The following is a 17,488-nucleotide window of genomic DNA, read 5'->3' as shown; positions in this document are numbered from 1 at the left end:
GTCCTGGCAAAGAGATATTATCATTGAAGCTTCATTCACTAGAACATTTCCTTAGTCTAGATGACAAGTATGAAGTTGTCGAATAGGTAATGGTTACAGTAGTCAACAAAGTTGGTGTTGACATAAACCTAGTAGCATCACATGAATGGATGTTTTCTCCTCTGCAATTTGTAGCTGGCCTTGGACCTAATAAAGTTGCTTCCATACAAAGGGCTATTTTGAGGGTTGGAAGGGTTTACAATCGCAAAGAATTGTTGACCCCTCTAGAAGCTATGAAGCGACTTGTCTTTATAACTGACAGCCACAGAATGGAGAGGTTAAGGAGGTTGAGGATTTGTATTTTGTCAAAGTGGATAGATGGCATACCGGTGCTTGGAATTGGGTAGGATGAATGTTAGTAGGCACATGGGCATTAGTAGGCACATGGGCATCTTTTAACACTTTAGTAAGGATCTCTTGATGGACAGATGATAATTTTAAAATATCAAAAATAGATCAATCAATCCTTCTGGGAGAAGAACATCTACAACAGGGATTGTGAGGTGTGTTGTGGATTGTGAGGTGTGTTGTGGCTCTTGGTCGGTATCTTCTGAATCCATTGGCAATGGTTGCAACATTATGTGGTCCTAGCAAAGAGATATTATCATTGAAGCTTCATTCATTGGAACATTTCCTTAGTCCAAATGACAAGCATGAAACTATCGAACATGTAATGGTTACAGTAACCAACCAAGTTGGTATTGACATAAACCTAGCAGCACCACATGAATGGATATTTTCTCCTTTGCAATTTGTAGCTAGCCTTGGACCTAGAAAAGTTGATTCCATACAAAGGGCTATTTTGAGGGTTGGAAGGGTTTACAGTCACAGAGAATTGTTGACCCCTCTAGAAGCTATGAATCTACTTGTCTTTATAACTGACAACCATAGAATGGAGAGGTTAAGGAGGTTGAGGATCCATATTTTGCCAAAGCGGATAGATGTCATACTGGTGCTTGGAATTAGGTAGGATGAATGTTAGTAGGCACATGGGCATCTTTTAACACTTTAGTAAGGATCTCTTGATGGATAGATGATAATTTTAAAATATAAAAAATAGATCAATCAATCCTTCTGGGAGAAGAACATGTACAATAGGGATTTTGAGGCGTGTTGTGGCTCTTGGTCAGTATCTTTTGAATCCATTGGCCATGGTTGCAACATTATGTGGTCCTGGAAAAGAGATATTATCATTGAAGCTTCATTCACTGGAACATTTCCTTAATCCAGATGACAAGTATGAAGTTGTCAAACATGTAATGGCTACAGTAACCAAACAAGTTGGTGTTGACATAAACCTAGCAGCATCACATGAATGGATGTTTTCTCCTCTGCAATTTGTAGTTGGCCTTGGACCTAGAAAAACTGCTTCCATACAAAGGACTATTTTGAGGGCTGGAAGGGTTTACAGTCACAGAGAATTGTTGACCCCTCTAGAAGCTATGAAGCGATTTGTCTTTATAACTGGTAGCCGCAAAATGGAGAGGTTAAGGAGGTTGAGGATCCATATTTTGCCAAAGCGGATAGATGGCATACTGGTGCTTAGAATTGGGTAGGATGAATGTTAGTATGCACATGAGCATATTTTAACACTTTAGTAAGGATCTCTTGATGGATAAATGATAATTTAAAAATATCAAAAATAGATCAATCAATCCTTTTGGGAGAAGAACATCTACAACATGGATTGTGAGGCGTGTTGTGGCTCTTGGTCAATATCTTTTGAATCCATTGGCCATGGTTGCAACATTATGTGGTCTTGGCAAAGAGATGTTATCAGTGAAGCTTCAATCACTGAGACATTTCCTTAGTTCAGATGACAAGTATGAAGTTGTCGAACATGTAATGGTTACAGTAACCAACCAAGTTGGTGTTGACATAAACCTAGCAGCATCACATGAATGGATGTTTTCTCCTATGCAATTTGTAGTTGGCCTTGGACCTAGAAAAACAGCTTCCATACAAAGGGATATTTTGAGGGCTCGAAGGGTTTACAGTTGCAAAGAATTGTTGACCCCTCTAGAAGCTATGAAGCGACTTGTCTTTACAATTGGCAGCCACAAAATGGAGAGGTTAAGGAGGTTGAGGATCCATATTTTGCCAAAGCGGATAGATGGCATACTGGTGCTTGGAATTAGGTAGGATGAATGTTAGTAGGCACATGGACATCTTTTAACACTTTAGTAAGGATCTCTTGATGGATAGATGATAATTTGAAAATATAAAAAATATATCAATCAATCCTTCTGGGAGAAGAACATCTACAATAGGGATTGTGAGGCGTGCTGTGGCTCTTGGTCCGTATCTTTTGAATCCATTGGCCATGGTTGCAACATTATGTAGTCCTGGCAAAGAGATATTATCATTGAAGCTTCATTCACTGGAACATTTCCTTAGTCTAGATGACAAGTATGAAGTTGTCGAACAGGTAATGGTTACAGTAACCAACCAAGTTGGTGTTGACATAAACCTAGTAGCATCACATGAATGGATGTTTTCTACTCTACAATTTGTAGTTGGCCTTGGACCTAGAAACGCTGCTTCCATACAAAGGGCTATTTTGAGGGTTGGAACGGTTTACAGTCGTAGAGAATTGTTGACCCCTCTAGAAGCTATGAAGCGACTTGTCTTTATAACTGGCAGCTGTAGAGTGGAGAGGTTAAGGAGATTGAGGATCCATATTTTGTAGCGCACGTGGTGGGATTGCAGCCACCACGTAGTGGGTTGCAGTCGGCTTGCAGCTCCACTTCGCGGTGTTGCAGCTCACGGAAGGGGAGGGGGGCAGCTATGGGGTTGAGCCACAACTCCCCCTCCACTCCCCAATTTCGATTTTTTTTTTTAAACAAAATTCCAATCAAAATTTTTTATAACTATTTTTTAATATAAATCTTTTGAAAGACCCAGTTTAATTCAAACAGAACTGGGGTCTAATGTTTTTAAAACAAGAAAACCCAGTCATTTTAAAATGAATTGGTAAAAATAATTTTTTTTTTAACAGAGAACCTCCAATTTGATGAAATTTGGCTGACATTTCCCCCTTATTTTTGCCAAAAAATTACAACAACAATCCATATTTTAAAAGAACACAGTAAATTGAGATTTGAATTGTGTACTTATGATCAAGTATAAAAGTGACATATTTTGCCAAAGCGGATGCCATTAAACAATGGAGAGGTTAAGGAGGTTCAGGATCCATATTTTGCCAAAGCGGATACCATTAAACAAAGTGAACAAGAGAATGCAAGGAAAGCAAAAGAACTTGCAAAAAAATCTTGATGATAAGAACGAAAGGACCAACCTCTTGTACAGTTGTTGTTGAGCATCTATCTGCAACAATTGTGCTCGCTTCCTCCCAATTTTTGCACCTTGAGCCCGCGTATAATGATGGCATGTAATTACTTTTTTTTAAAAATACTACATGTTCATCGAAATTCCGACGTGAAATACAAAATCTGCGCTATCGGCAAAAGTCAACCCGATGGTAACACACAAGTAGAAGCATGTGATCGGGATAGAATACACCGATGAAGTCCATCGACATAACGCACATTAGCGACAATGAAGAAATCTTGTATTGCCGATAGCCGATGATGTTATTGGTAAGACTTATCTCGATAGACACTAGCAAAAGTAAAACACATTGACAAAGGTTACGATGACAAATGGTCAAAGCTTATGCTGAGGAGACATAACGTATTGGGAGGAGCTACGCCGAGGGACAAGACATCGAGGAAATTATGCCCATCACTTGAACACATTTTAAGCTATCCTGATGCCCGATGAGACTAGCGGGATAACTCGCACCAATCAACAAGAAGAGAGGTCATCGACTTATGTTATCCCGATGAGTAAGAAGAAATCAAGAGGCTGTGAAAATCATTAGACCAACATATGCCAATCAATAGGTAAAATCCATGAAATTTTAACACGTCGGAATTCCGACGAACACGAGGTAATTTTTTTTTTCTTTTAAAGTAATCCAATGAAACAAAAGAAATCCCATAGCTTGTCGAAAAACCGCTCTGAATATACTAGTCAGAATTTCGACGAACATGGGCAAGGTTTAAAAAAAAAAGGAAATTTGACACAAATTGCCTTGTAAAATCTGACAAAACAAAACAAATCCCATAGTTCGTTAGAAATCTTCATCGGAAAATGTACCCAAATGAGTTAGTGCAACTTGACCAATTAGGTGAAGGAGAAAGATTGAGGACGAAAGATGGAATCCTGAAAAATGCCATGAAGCTATTGGCAAATATGACACTTGAAATGGGGAGGCAAATAGTCAAGAAGAGTGAAATTTTACTCTTGGAAGGTTGGGATATCTCCTCTACTATTGCCTTTGACAACTTGAGGAGAAGACATGATATCAATCTGGAGAACTTGGATCTTGAGCATGCACAAAGGTTGTTCTTTGGAACAATTTTAGATGATCATTTGGATTTGATAACTATGTGATGTTTGTCTACTATAACAAGAAGACCATCAATGAACCAAGAATTGGATAGGCTCTATGTGAGCTTACTTGTAAACAGAGTGGCAGATACATCAACCACTAAGGCAATAAATATGTTTGTGAATGTTGTCATATTTGCAAACAAGGTAGCTGTGAAAACAAATGAGGAAAACAAGAAGGATAGAGTGAAGCAACTTGAGGTATAATTATATTTAGGACTGACCTATCAACTTCTAGCTTTGCAACTATACTCTTCTAAAGATATTATGGGGCTGAGGAAAGAATTAGCCTTAGCTAGAATTGAATTTTCAAGAATGAAAAATAAAATTGACCAATTAAGGCTTTGATGCAGCGAGGACATAAACGAAGGTTGTTATTGAGATGATAGAAGATTTGTTAGAATCAAAGTTTGACGCTATTATGGATCATGTTGATGCTTCCTAGGATGAACATAAGGAGTTATTGGAATTTTACCAATCTCATTTGAAATGGTAGAGATTCATTGCTTTCTCTCTCTCTCATTTCTCCAGAAGATGACTAGTGCCTTTGAGACCAGTCTTATTAAACTAGTGCCTCTGTATTTAAATGATTTAATCTCCAATATGAAGGCAAAGTTGAAAGTGTCGATTCATGTCTTCATTACTCATCAGACATATACAAAAAGGATCAAGTCTGAACTTTCAAGTTTTCATTGTCTGGTGGCTTGCCACATGCCATCTCTGTTTGACAAGGAGGTGAGGGTTGTTGAATGGAAGAGAGTATTAAGATCAAAATCAGATTGAAAATATGAGATTAAAACAATGCTGGAGCATATGATGGTGGATATCTTTGTAGACGAGACACAAATTGTGAAGAAGCTTGGCGCTTACCTGGATTTATTATCAAAGTTTGAAAGCTAGATGACAAGGGTGGAAGTTGCATGGACCATCCTAGATGATGAAGAATACCATGGACACCTCACATTACTCCAACAGATCAAGGAAGATGGATTGGGAGAAAATTTTTCTCGCTCTCTCTATTTTTATTGTTTTAAGTTTTACATATTTGAACTAGAAACGAACTGTTAGTTTCTTGCCATTTTTGAAATTTTATATTTTATCATCCTTTTAGCCAAGCAAGATAAGAAACATATTTAATTTTGTTAGGAGATAATTTTCTAATCTTGTAAGGAAGATTTTCATTAAAATATTTAAGCATTAAATGAATATATCTTAAAAGGTGGAGTAAGCTGTTCTTTGTCATGGTGACTTTGATAGGTCTACAGGGTTATCAAATCTTTCACCTTGATAAGTGGGATCGCATGAAGAAAGGACTCCGGATCATCTACAATAACCACCACCTATGGAGGAAAAAAGGAATGTATATCTTTGCCTGCACCTCAAAAAGGTTTTTGTCCTTTTCTATGTCAAGCGATTACCTATTGTCGTAAAATTCTTGTAGAAGGACCAATGCTTGTTTGCATCCTTGTTCTTTAAAAGGATATTGAAGGCCTTATTTTGGGTCTCTAGGAATGTTTTAGAGTCTTTCAAGTCTCATTGTTTTCTTAGAGTACTTCACATAATTCATAGTGTATATTTGATCCATAGGTCAGTAATATAGCGACTTGTTCAGTTTTCATGTCCTATTTTAAATTTTCTCCATGAACACAGTTGATATATGAAGCTTATGCAACTTTCAAAAGCATCTTAGGATCAAACTCAATGATTTTTAAGTTGTCTCCAACTTTTGTATTTCAAAGTCTTATGGAATCAATGATCAAGGGTCTTTTGATTTTGTCTCTGCACTTTGTTGTTGATCTGTGTTTGATTTCGGCTTCTTCTAAAGTAGACGTTTATTATGTGATAGCTTACTTTTGCATATATATATAGACACACACACACACACACACTTTTTTAATTGTTTTATTTTTTATTTTTTATTTTTTGTCCCTTTCCTTGCTCTTTGTCTTGGTCCTCAAATTCTTTAGTTGCCTTGTTTTATGTGTAACTTTTCTCCCCCCTCTCCTTTCCTCCCTCCCATCCCTTTTTAGATTGTTCTTTGGTCTGCATCTATCATTTTTCTCTTTTAGCACTCTTTATCATCGTGATAATGGATCACAGAGTGTGATCTGAAATGTTGATGCAAAAAATTGTACACAATCTAATTCAGAAGCATATGAAATAATTCTATGAATTATGGAAATTTAATATCATTAATAAAATTCACGTTCTTATAACCATGCCATTTCTATTGTCCATTTTAGCATGTCATCTTCCAACCATCTACACAAGAAAGTGATAGAAACTAGATCATCAGAGAAATAAAGATTAGAAATTCCTAAAGATTGACAATAAATGAGCTAAAAAGTAGCCCATGTTTTATTTAAGTAATATTAACAAGAAAAGAAGAAATATTGGTGAGAGAAAGATAATATGAACAAATATAGGTCTTTCTCATAGTCTATATGGAGGAATATAGGACTAGAATAGATGTTCTTAGTAGTTACTTATATATGAATTTATGTGCATTCTTTTATTAGTGCATCTAATAACAAATTTCTTTTTTTGGTTTATAAGATCACTCACCATAAAATGAAATTCATGGGTCACTATCCAATTAAAGGTATTCTCTCTAAGGATATCATGATTTTTATGAGTTATCCTCCTCTTGGACCCTAAGCTCGATATAATGAGCGATTCAAATGAGTTGAGTACAGTTTCTCCTATTGTTGCATATTCAATGGAGGAAGTAAAGGTGGAGAAAGTATTCTTAGATTAAGATGGAAAAGAGGAATTGAACATTGAATTGTTATCTAGTTTGGGAATATGTATTGTAATTAGGCGACTTTGGTGGAGAATAAACATTTGGTAGTGGCAACTAAATAAATAGTATGAAAAAATGAGAATAAGGATTAGGAGTTCTAAGTCAATTTTGGGCAATTTTTTTTTGCTTATGATAATAATCCAACCTTCATTTTCCCATGTTTTATGGGTGGTTTGGCTTTTGATTTACATTTAATAAAAATATTGAGGGGTGAATATTTAATCTTGTGGTATTGAGATTGATTTTTTTTGGGAAGATTAATGCATCTCATTATTTGAGAGATTTGTTTCTTTAATTGGGATATCCAAAGTCTCTTTAAATTACTATAAATCAATTTGAAAGTAATCCCATTTTTCGAGGCAAGTAGATTCAAATTTAATCATAAAAAAAAAGGAAATGCCCAATGAATTTAAACAACTATTCAAGGAAATCCCACGAACAAGGAAACACTTGAAAATTCATTATAATTTTGAATAGTGGGTATTATACACTACAAAATATATACACCAACTTTGAAAGCCAACACAAATATTCAAAAGAACCTTCCATCATGGTTCATTATGACCTTAAAGTGGGAGGGTGTTGGGATCAAAACCCTTATCATGATTGTAGCTTCCTACGTTTGTGATGGAATGTGGTCCTCATAACTTTCATATAAAGCTCCTAGAGTTCGAATAACATGAAATTTTCCCAACAAAGTAGGAGCAAGTGCAAGTAGCTTTAACCAAGCACATCTTAAGACAATTAGACAATACAAAAAAATAAAAGACATATTATTAAAGTTGTTGACACACATCAGGATTAATTGGGAGAACAAACTTTTAAGTTGTATTGACCACCATGAATTCTCCAATCAACTCTACCAAAAGATTAAAAATTAGAATTTGTAGTCATAAAAAACCACTTCAATAGTATTATCTAATTTAAAGAAGATGATAAATATAAATATAAATGAAATAAAAGTTAGACTTAGTAATATCTAATTTAAAGAAGATGATAAATATAAATATAAATGAAATATGTCTTACTAATAATTTTGAAAAATAAATTAATCACAACATTATTAAATCTTCATTTTCAATCATATATCTATAATCTATGAAAGATTATTTGATAAAAGAATTTTAAAAAACTACAATAAAAAAAATCTAATCTCCATCTCTAATTTTTTCTTCGAAAGAACACTTCAATACCTTAACTAAAATAAAAGAACTTACAATTACACTACATTTACATATAAATTTATTTATTATTATTTTTTAACATTTGCATATAAATTTAGTTTGTTGTTGGTTGATAAGATGAACTTTGCAATTGACCTTTCTCAATCGCGACAAAAATCTTGGAACAAATTTTTTCTTTCTTATAAAAAGTATCAAATAAAATTAACTAGCACTTGCACCCCAACGAGGTGCAATGGCTACGTCGATAGCAAGATATGTTTTGGGTAATATATTGAAAGGCGGATAAAAGTTGGAAGGAATGAACATTGTCTTTATTAGGAGTAATTATTTAGAATACAAATGAGTTGATCCTGAAATGTGGGGAAAAACTAAATATAAATAAATGCAACTTATAATTTAAACTGGCAAGCTATGCAATTTTTTTTTGTAATACAAAATGTTTTTAGAATGTGTGAAGATGATTAATTTAGGATATTCATTACATTGAGTAGATTTGTTCTATGTTATATTCAAGAATATTTTTATCAAGAATCGTTGTGGTTAGTGTCCCTAAGAATGTTGTAGTTTGAGTAAAATACAAGACACTCTCTTTGTAATAGTGTGGCCAAAAATTAGGAATAACTTGATTAATTCCTTTGTGTCATCCCTTGTACTCATGTTACAACCACAAATAAGTCCAATATTTGTACTTCATGCAGGCTGGATCATACTATTAAGAACCTATTTTTTGAATGCATGTTTGCTATTGAAGTATGGTATATTTTTGGGATACCTGTCAGTATTTGTTAGATCATCTCTATTTTTGTGACTAACCGAGCAAGAAAAACATGGCCTATTCTTTCCATTGAAGTTATTTGGCTTATTTGGAAATATAGGAATGATGATGTGCTTAGTGGTAGAGGCAAGGCACTTATTGAGTCTTTATGGAGACTCATTACATATATTGTCAATTCACAGATGACAAAGGCCATGAGACTTGCAGAAGAAGAAGTTTGAGAAGATCATCCAAGATGGCACAACCAGAGCTTCTACTTGGACTAGACAGATTGCAGAGAGAAATCCATTTGATATTGTCTTAATCAATTTCATTAGAGACCTCAATGAATATAAGGAGAGAGATGCACATGAGCAAGATAGAGATTCACCCTTATCTAGATCACATGCAAGATCAAAAATAGTTAAGGTGGATGGATGGTCCTCAAGAATGAACTGCTTGGATTGTTTTCTAGTTTGCTTAATGAGACATAGCTTATAGTATATTTGATGTATAAATTTATATGATCTTTCATGTGTATTTTGTACTAAATTATATGGGCCTGTGATAGGGGCTGTGTTCGAATGCCCTGTCTTAATGTTCTAGATTGTTACTCTCATAATCAAGTAGTAACAATGCCAATGTAATTTGTTTCCTTGTTATTTAATACAGAAAAAAAGTAAATTAGGCAAAAAATAAATTATAACCTTGGATCTAAAAAATAAATATTTTATTTTTTATATGCAAATTGTGAGATTGAGCTCACTCATAAATTTAAAATAACTTTAAAAATAAATATATATTTTTAAAAATTTCATTAAATGTATTTATTTAATTAAAACCATCTTATAAATTTAGGTCTTAAAAAAGGTTAAATTTGTAATTGTGACTCTAACTTTTACTTCTAACTCTAATCTTAGCCCTAAACTAACTCTATTTCTAACCCCATGCTTCATCCATACCCTAATTTTAGTCTAATCCTCCTTGATTATAACCCTAAGCTTTATCCTTACCCAAATTTTAGTCTAACCCTAACCTTAAGTATAACCTTAATTCTAACACTTATTTTAATTGTAATTATAACCCTGATTGTTACCCTAACTCTAGTTATTGTTGTAAACTTAATTATAACCCCAATTATATAACCCTTATTTTATGTTGCTCACAACCATAATCTTAATTATAACTCTAATTCTACCCATAAGAATATTTACAATCTCAGTCCTAACCATAATAATAATTGCAATCTTAAATCTATAAATAATGCTAATTTTAGAATTCTATTTGTAAATAATTAAATTACTCATAAACACAATTGTTAATTATTATTGTAAACTTATATTATTTAAATCAAATTGTTAAAAAATTAATTATAACTAACCAGAATCAAAATTTCAATCTTAATTCTATTTATAATGCTAATCTTAGAATTCTATTTGTAAACAATTAAATTACTCATTGACATAAGTCTTGATTATTATTGTAAAATTATATTATTATTTAAATCAAATTTATGCAAAATTAATTATAACTTTGATTTTTATTATAACCTATTTCTAACCCTAATATTAACTATAGTACTTGAGATAAATAATAAAATAACTTTTAGAAAAAAATGTTAATTATTACTATTTTAAATTTACATTATTTAAATTAAATTTTGGTCAAACTATTTATAACATTAAGTATTGTAAATTTATATAGCTTAAAGTAAATCATGCACAATTAATTATAACCTTAAGATTTTAAAAATGATTTTATTTTACTTTTTATATGTAAATTGTGGGATTGGGGCTCACTCATAAATTTAAAACAATTTTAAGAATCAATGTAAATTAATTTGATTCCAAGTAAGGTGTGCACAAAATTAGAAAATCATTCACACAATTATCAATTTTTATGAAAAAAAACAAATATAACCTTGATTTTAATCATAACTCTAATTCTAACCCTAATCTTTACTCTAATATTTGGAATAAATAATAAAATTACTCTTAGAGGTTTTCCATCAAATCATTTTATTTAAACAATAGTCAATTCAATGATTGATTGAATTAAAAAAAATTAACCATTCAATATTTAAAACTAACATTTTCAAACTATTTTGTAAATTTCTTGCAAGGATTTTCTTCCTTTATTTAAATAAATTTCTTAAAAAATTAAAATGAACAATGCATATATTTTTGAAAGATTTTAACAAAGGAGAAGCATCAATCTGCTATGAAGATAACAGTCATCAAGAAACTAAAAACTGTGATAATCGATGCTGGTAAACCTATAACAGCAACAACAAAATGCATAAGTCTCAGCGTACCACCATTAAAATTCAGGCCACTCTTTGATTAGAGTTACAAAATGTTTAATAACCTTATTATATATAACAACAGAGTTGGATTTAACAATCTGAAGTTAAGTTTGCAATGACACTCAAAAGTCAACAAACAAACCCTCCTGTCTGTGACATGGGCTTGGTTGCTAAACTCTTGAAACAAAATCAAATTATTTCACATTCCGTTTAATCTTTCAATAAAATCTGTATGAGGATTCTTTGCATTCAAAATTGTTGTTCTATATGAAAACAACTTTAGGCCATGAAATCAAACGTGATTCAAGGAATATGGAATGCCCAAGATCAGACTATCATCATATGTACTTGCCAAGCATAGCAGCACCAAAATCAATGTTAATTACAAATGTTAGAGCAACAGTGTTAAAGCTGCAAAATATTAAAACTATCTCAGATAAAATAAGACAGATGTAATGAAATGTCCTTATCTAGATTCATTCATAATTAAAGAGAAACCAAAGATCAACATAAATTTAAAAAGCTATACTGGGTGACCAAGCATAGGTTATTAACAATTTGCATTATAGTATGATAAACAAAAGTGGACCTGGTCTAATTGTCATTTGGTCAAATTTAAATAGTCTGAACGGCTAAAACAAAATATATTAATTGCAAAATGCAAAATGCAAAATGTAAAATTTACAAAAACTTAACAAGTGGAATCTGTCCATGGATTCTAGCATGGAACTGTTTATGATTTATATTTACTAAACATTGGTATAAAGTATAAACATTTTATATGTGTGAGTATCATTGTAGGCCACCCTTAAATCACACACACTAAACCGTGTCAAATTTAAATTCGATGTTCCTGCACTGCAGATGATGGGATGTGCTTTATCATTCCCAAAAAGTGCATTGCTAATGAAACTTTGAGGGAAAAGTTTTAATTTCAAATGGGAGGGATAAGTTTTTATTGGATGAATTAAAAATTTGTATATTTGATTTTAAAATAGATTATTGTTTGCTAAAGATGTATTAATTATATGTAGAACTACTATTAAGAGAAGTGACTCTTCTTTCATAAGTGAAAATATTAGTGTTTATAAATATGCAAAACTTTTAATGGTTTGATCACATTTGAAAGAAGGTAATTCAAATCTTACATTTCTTAATATTGTTTTAATTACATATAAGTTCATTTATACTTATTTATTTTTGCTTTGTATATCCATATTATATAAGATTATAAGTCTCAAGTGCCACTTGTGTAATAATGGAAAGGGAAGTACAAAATTATCATCAACAATACGATTAAAATTTAATTTCATATTTCATATGCAACCATCTTTATTAGGTTATTTGACATCTTTATCAAGTTTTAGTTTTGATCTTTAGAATAATATATGTGAGTCCATGTGTAATGAATAAATATAAAAATATTAACATTTAGTATGTATTCTCTTAGTAGAAATTTCTATGAAACTAGGCAAAATGGAAACATGGGAGCAAATTGGAAGAGAGAAAATGAAGATTTATTGATTGGATGATTGGTTCATGCATAGTCCAAAGAGGTACATATAAAGAAGGTACCTAACCCTAAAACTAACATGCCACATAAGTAAGTCACCTAAGCATGATGAATACACCAAATATCTATTCATGATGGAGTAAAATGTAGAATACTTAAATAATCCTAATGATAACAACATTATTAAATGTTAGGTATTTTCCACCTTAAGTTGGTCTTTTTATTTCAAAATTTTATTTTGAGAAACAATAATATTATAGCATCTACGATTCATTATTGACATATTATTTCAAAATAGAGAATTCTTATTATGATCTTACATTAGAGGGCTTCATTGACATAATATTACTAAATCTTACTATAATATCTCATAGCACTCATAAGATGATATGATCACAAAGTTACTATAAAATCATTATTTGATTACAAATCTGAGCAATCTCTCATTTGATTTATTTCTATTAATAGTTTGATTCTACTTTTTGTCTAATATTGCTTGATTTGATCTATTACACTCCACCTAACCAACAAATACACTACATTTTTTTTTGTTATTTTATACTTAATTTGTTTATTTACCTAATTAACTTAAAAAATCTTAGTTTTAAAATAGTATTATTTGAAGTACTAGGAATATAAATGAAATATATGTGAATTTAAAAAAATACACCTAAGGTTACAATTCAGAAATGCATACATTCCCTAAACTAACTAATTGGTAAACACTTGTTCTATAAGTTAAATTTAATTGACTCTTTACACAATAAAACAAAGATATTGAGATTTCTAAGCTCTGTTTATTAATTAGTGTTATTGTGTGCTTCCTTTCTTATCAAAAAGGTAACAAGCTACCCTAATTATTTACGCTTTAAACTAAATAGAAATCTCTTTCAACAATCTTTAAGAACTAATTTGTCAATCTCTTACATTCTAAATAAGCTTTCAAAATATTTTTAAATAATGCTCAATTTTTCCAAACATCTTCTCTTTCCCTCTTTTTTCCAACTTGATAATAGAATGCATGAATTACCCCACATTCCTCACACTCTTTATTGCAAATGATCCTCATCTCTTCGCAATGTTCTCCACCTCTTCTAACTTTGACTTGATCAGTTCCCATTTCCCTTTTCCCTTTTCCCTTTTCGCTTTTCTAATAATACCCAACATGAAACTATCCGCAAATTAAAATTTAAAATACAATATTTTTGAAGTATATAAAACTTTTATATAAAAATAAAGCATCAGTAAATTTACTTTAGCAAGCTGGTTGTTTACCTATAATAATTGGCAGAGCCTGCATTGTGTATACGTCCTTGACTAGTGCGTCAAATACATATTCTAAGTGGGGTGTGTTATACCCTAATATTCCTTGGTCCTCCATTATGTCTGCATTAAGAACTCCGGACGGTCAGAGGAGAGCCTGTGAAAACAAAACGGTAAACGGAAGGTTAGGAAGGGCCCACATTGCCACCTAAGAGGTCAAAGCTTAGTGTGTGCTCTTTAAGCCAGTCCATCATTGTAAAGTCTTCAATAGTCGTAGTAATAGTCGTAGTATGCAGTTGTCTATGTTTTGTAGATTGTGAATTGAAAAACCTGCAATATTAAGAAGAGTTAGTAAAGAATGCAAATGTAACATTTGCAGAGACATAAAATTAAAACCGTAACAGCCATTGGTAGCCCATTTTTAGCTAACATCAGCTGCAAGTGCAGGATTCTGTTTTGGAACAACGCAGAGAGCAATGGAAAAAAATGGTAAGGCCACATTTGTTCTGAGCGATTCTGGCATTAATAGTGGTTCAGTGGTAGATTTGGCCACAGTTTTGCCTAATTTTGTCAACGAACTTAAGCGGCAGGGTAAGACTGTAAAATAGAGCTTCACAGATGGGCTCTGGATTACTGATCCACAACTGCTTTAAAATACAGAAATTGATGATTTACAGAGGGAATGTGTTGATTTCCGTAATTTGAAACACAGAGCATATGGGTTTAATTTATCGACTGAACTTGTTGGCAAACCAGGACGATATCCTTCTCTGTAACCACTGAAATTTATATTGTACAAATTTTGAACGGTTTTTTGGCCGGCGCATAGTTTGAACGGATTTTCTTTCCCGGCGTCAGACGCGAGGAAAATCTGGTTGGAGTTTCTCCAATATAATACTTTATCGGCTTATTAGAGTTAAGTACGTACAGCTGGTTTGCCCGAGTGGTTAAGGGGGAAGACTTAAGATCTTCTGCACAGAAGTGCGCGTGGGTTCGAACCCCACAGCCAGCATTCCGAAAATTGATTTGAAGAGGTGGGCACCAATTTGATTTTTAATAATAAATTATTTTGAAAATAATTATATTATATATATATATATTTTTAATATATATCAAATCTAAAACTAAACACTAGTTGTAAATCTTAATTCATTATTCTAAGTTAAATTGATAATAGCTATAATTTAATTGATTTCTCTATAATTTAATTTAATATTCATTATTCCGGTTTAAATGATATTATGAAATTCACAATATAATAATTTAATGTCTTAAATTGAAGAGAAAATAAAACTACTTAAAAAAATATGAATTTGATTGCAGTAATACAACTATTATAGATAGTTTAAGACGATGACTCTTTTGGCTCCTCCTAGGGTTTCTGTAGGTGATGTCTCTGGTGGAGTGTGGTTTCTCAGGCCTTTGCCTGCCTCTTTCTCATGTCCCTCATTGCGGGTTGGTGAGGTTGGGCGTTGGTGTAATGTGGCGGCTGGAGTGGCGCAAAACGATGGTTCTGCGAGGGGGGCCAATGATTTTTGTAGCTAGGAAATTGTGGCCTTCTCGGAGGCTGGGAGGGAGGATCAAAGATCGTTGGCAAAGCCTTTGAGATATGCGAAAAAAGAGCAGAGGGCTAATCGACAGGCCTCTGGTGTTGGGGATGCTCACAACAGGGACACTCATGTGCGTGGGGAAGAGACAGTTGTTGCTAGGGCAACAATAAATTTGAATGCAAAGACTACCAAGGAGGTTTATGAAAGTGAACAATATTTTGCTAAAATGGGTTTGATAGGGAGGTTTCAAGGCTTTTGGCCAAGTCTTGGAGAGCTTCACAAGTGGATCTCTAAGCCCTGGGGTCCTGTTATAGAGGGGAATGTGCAGATCTACCCAGGAGCTCGAGGCTTCTTTGTGGTAATCTTTGACAAGGAATAAAATTATCTGCACATCACTTTGGAGCTGGGAGGAGAAACATACTCTGCTACTCAAACCCTGGTATCTAGCATTTAACCCAATTATTGAATCTTCTGATTATATTCTGATATGGGTAAGACTTCCTAAGTTACCACTCTAGTTTTGGTTGGACTCTTGTTTTAAAGCTTTAGGCACGATTCTTTGGGGAAATTTTTAGGGGCGGATAAGGGCTCCTTGGATTATTTTCGTACCACTTATGCACACATCTTAGTAGAAATGGACTCATCTAAGACCCCACCTGCAAAATTAGTTCTACAATCTGTAAATGGGATTTGGGTGCAGTCAGTAGATTATGAAGGTATTCCTTTTAGATGCAGTAAATGTTTCCAAATTGGGCATATGACAGCCAAATGTGATAAGCAAAATAACAATAAGAGGGCCTCTTGGTGGAGGGAGGTATCCCTTCATCATTATTCGGTGGAGAAGGATGTGGGGAACACCCAAAAAGAGATCACAAACAATGAATCTTCCCTGAAAGGTTAGGAAAAACCGTATTTGAATGCCTTGAGCAAGGAGATTTGCAAAGGTAAGGAGGATAAACAGTATACAAAATCCCCACCTTCAAACCTTGGAATGGTAGTAGAAACAAACATAAAAGATGTATTGCCCCCAAAGGCTATGACCAAGACAAGCTCTACAAGTAGGCGTGGGGATACTCTCAAGGAAGGGGTGTTGAGCATAGGATTCTTAGGGATCTCCCTTTGCGCAACACATGAGGCTCCCTCCCAGGAGGGAGAATGACAGGAAGTTAGAAGAAAGAAAGAATGGAAGGCTCCAAAGGAGATCCTTTCTGTAACGACCCTCCATGTCAAGTTTTGCCTACCAATTGATACAAACATTACAAGTTTAGTATTAAAATGGGATATTTTAGGTTTGATTTGAATAATATGGACATTTGTTTTATGGTTAAATTTTAATTATGATTATGTTGCTTATGTGGATTCGTCTCATGTTGAGAATAATTTATATTTGAGGAAAAAAATAGAAAATACAATGTAGTTTAGTTGATATTTAGTATCAATGGGTATAATGAACAATGGCTTGTGCAAGGATGAAGTATGTTGCTTTTATAAATGGGGAATGAAGCAAATGTAATTAACTTGCATCTTATGATGATTATAAGTCCATGATACCTCAATTACAAAGCTAATATGTTATACTAATGGTTTTGATTGAGTGTGATTTGATCTTAGATTTAAAATAA

The 17,488-nt window shown here is 33.0% G+C and overlaps 1 non-coding gene across 1 annotated transcript; it reads left to right on the top strand.

The window, feature by feature from the left end:
- The first annotated feature begins 15,245 nt into the window (after positions 1 to 15,245).
- TRNAL-UAA (transfer RNA leucine (anticodon UAA)) lies at positions 15,246 to 15,328 on the top strand. The gene has a single exon. It is a non-coding gene; the product is annotated as a tRNA-Leu (tRNA).
- Positions 15,329 to 17,488: the final 2,160 nt, after the last annotated feature.

This window comes from Cryptomeria japonica, chromosome 10 (genome assembly GCF_030272615.1).
Source record: "Cryptomeria japonica chromosome 10, Sugi_1.0, whole genome shotgun sequence".
Taxonomy (NCBI): domain Eukaryota; kingdom Viridiplantae; phylum Streptophyta; class Pinopsida; order Cupressales; family Cupressaceae; genus Cryptomeria; species Cryptomeria japonica.
Note: the sequence above shows the minus strand (reverse complement) of the source record. Positions and strands in the feature narration are given on the sequence as shown.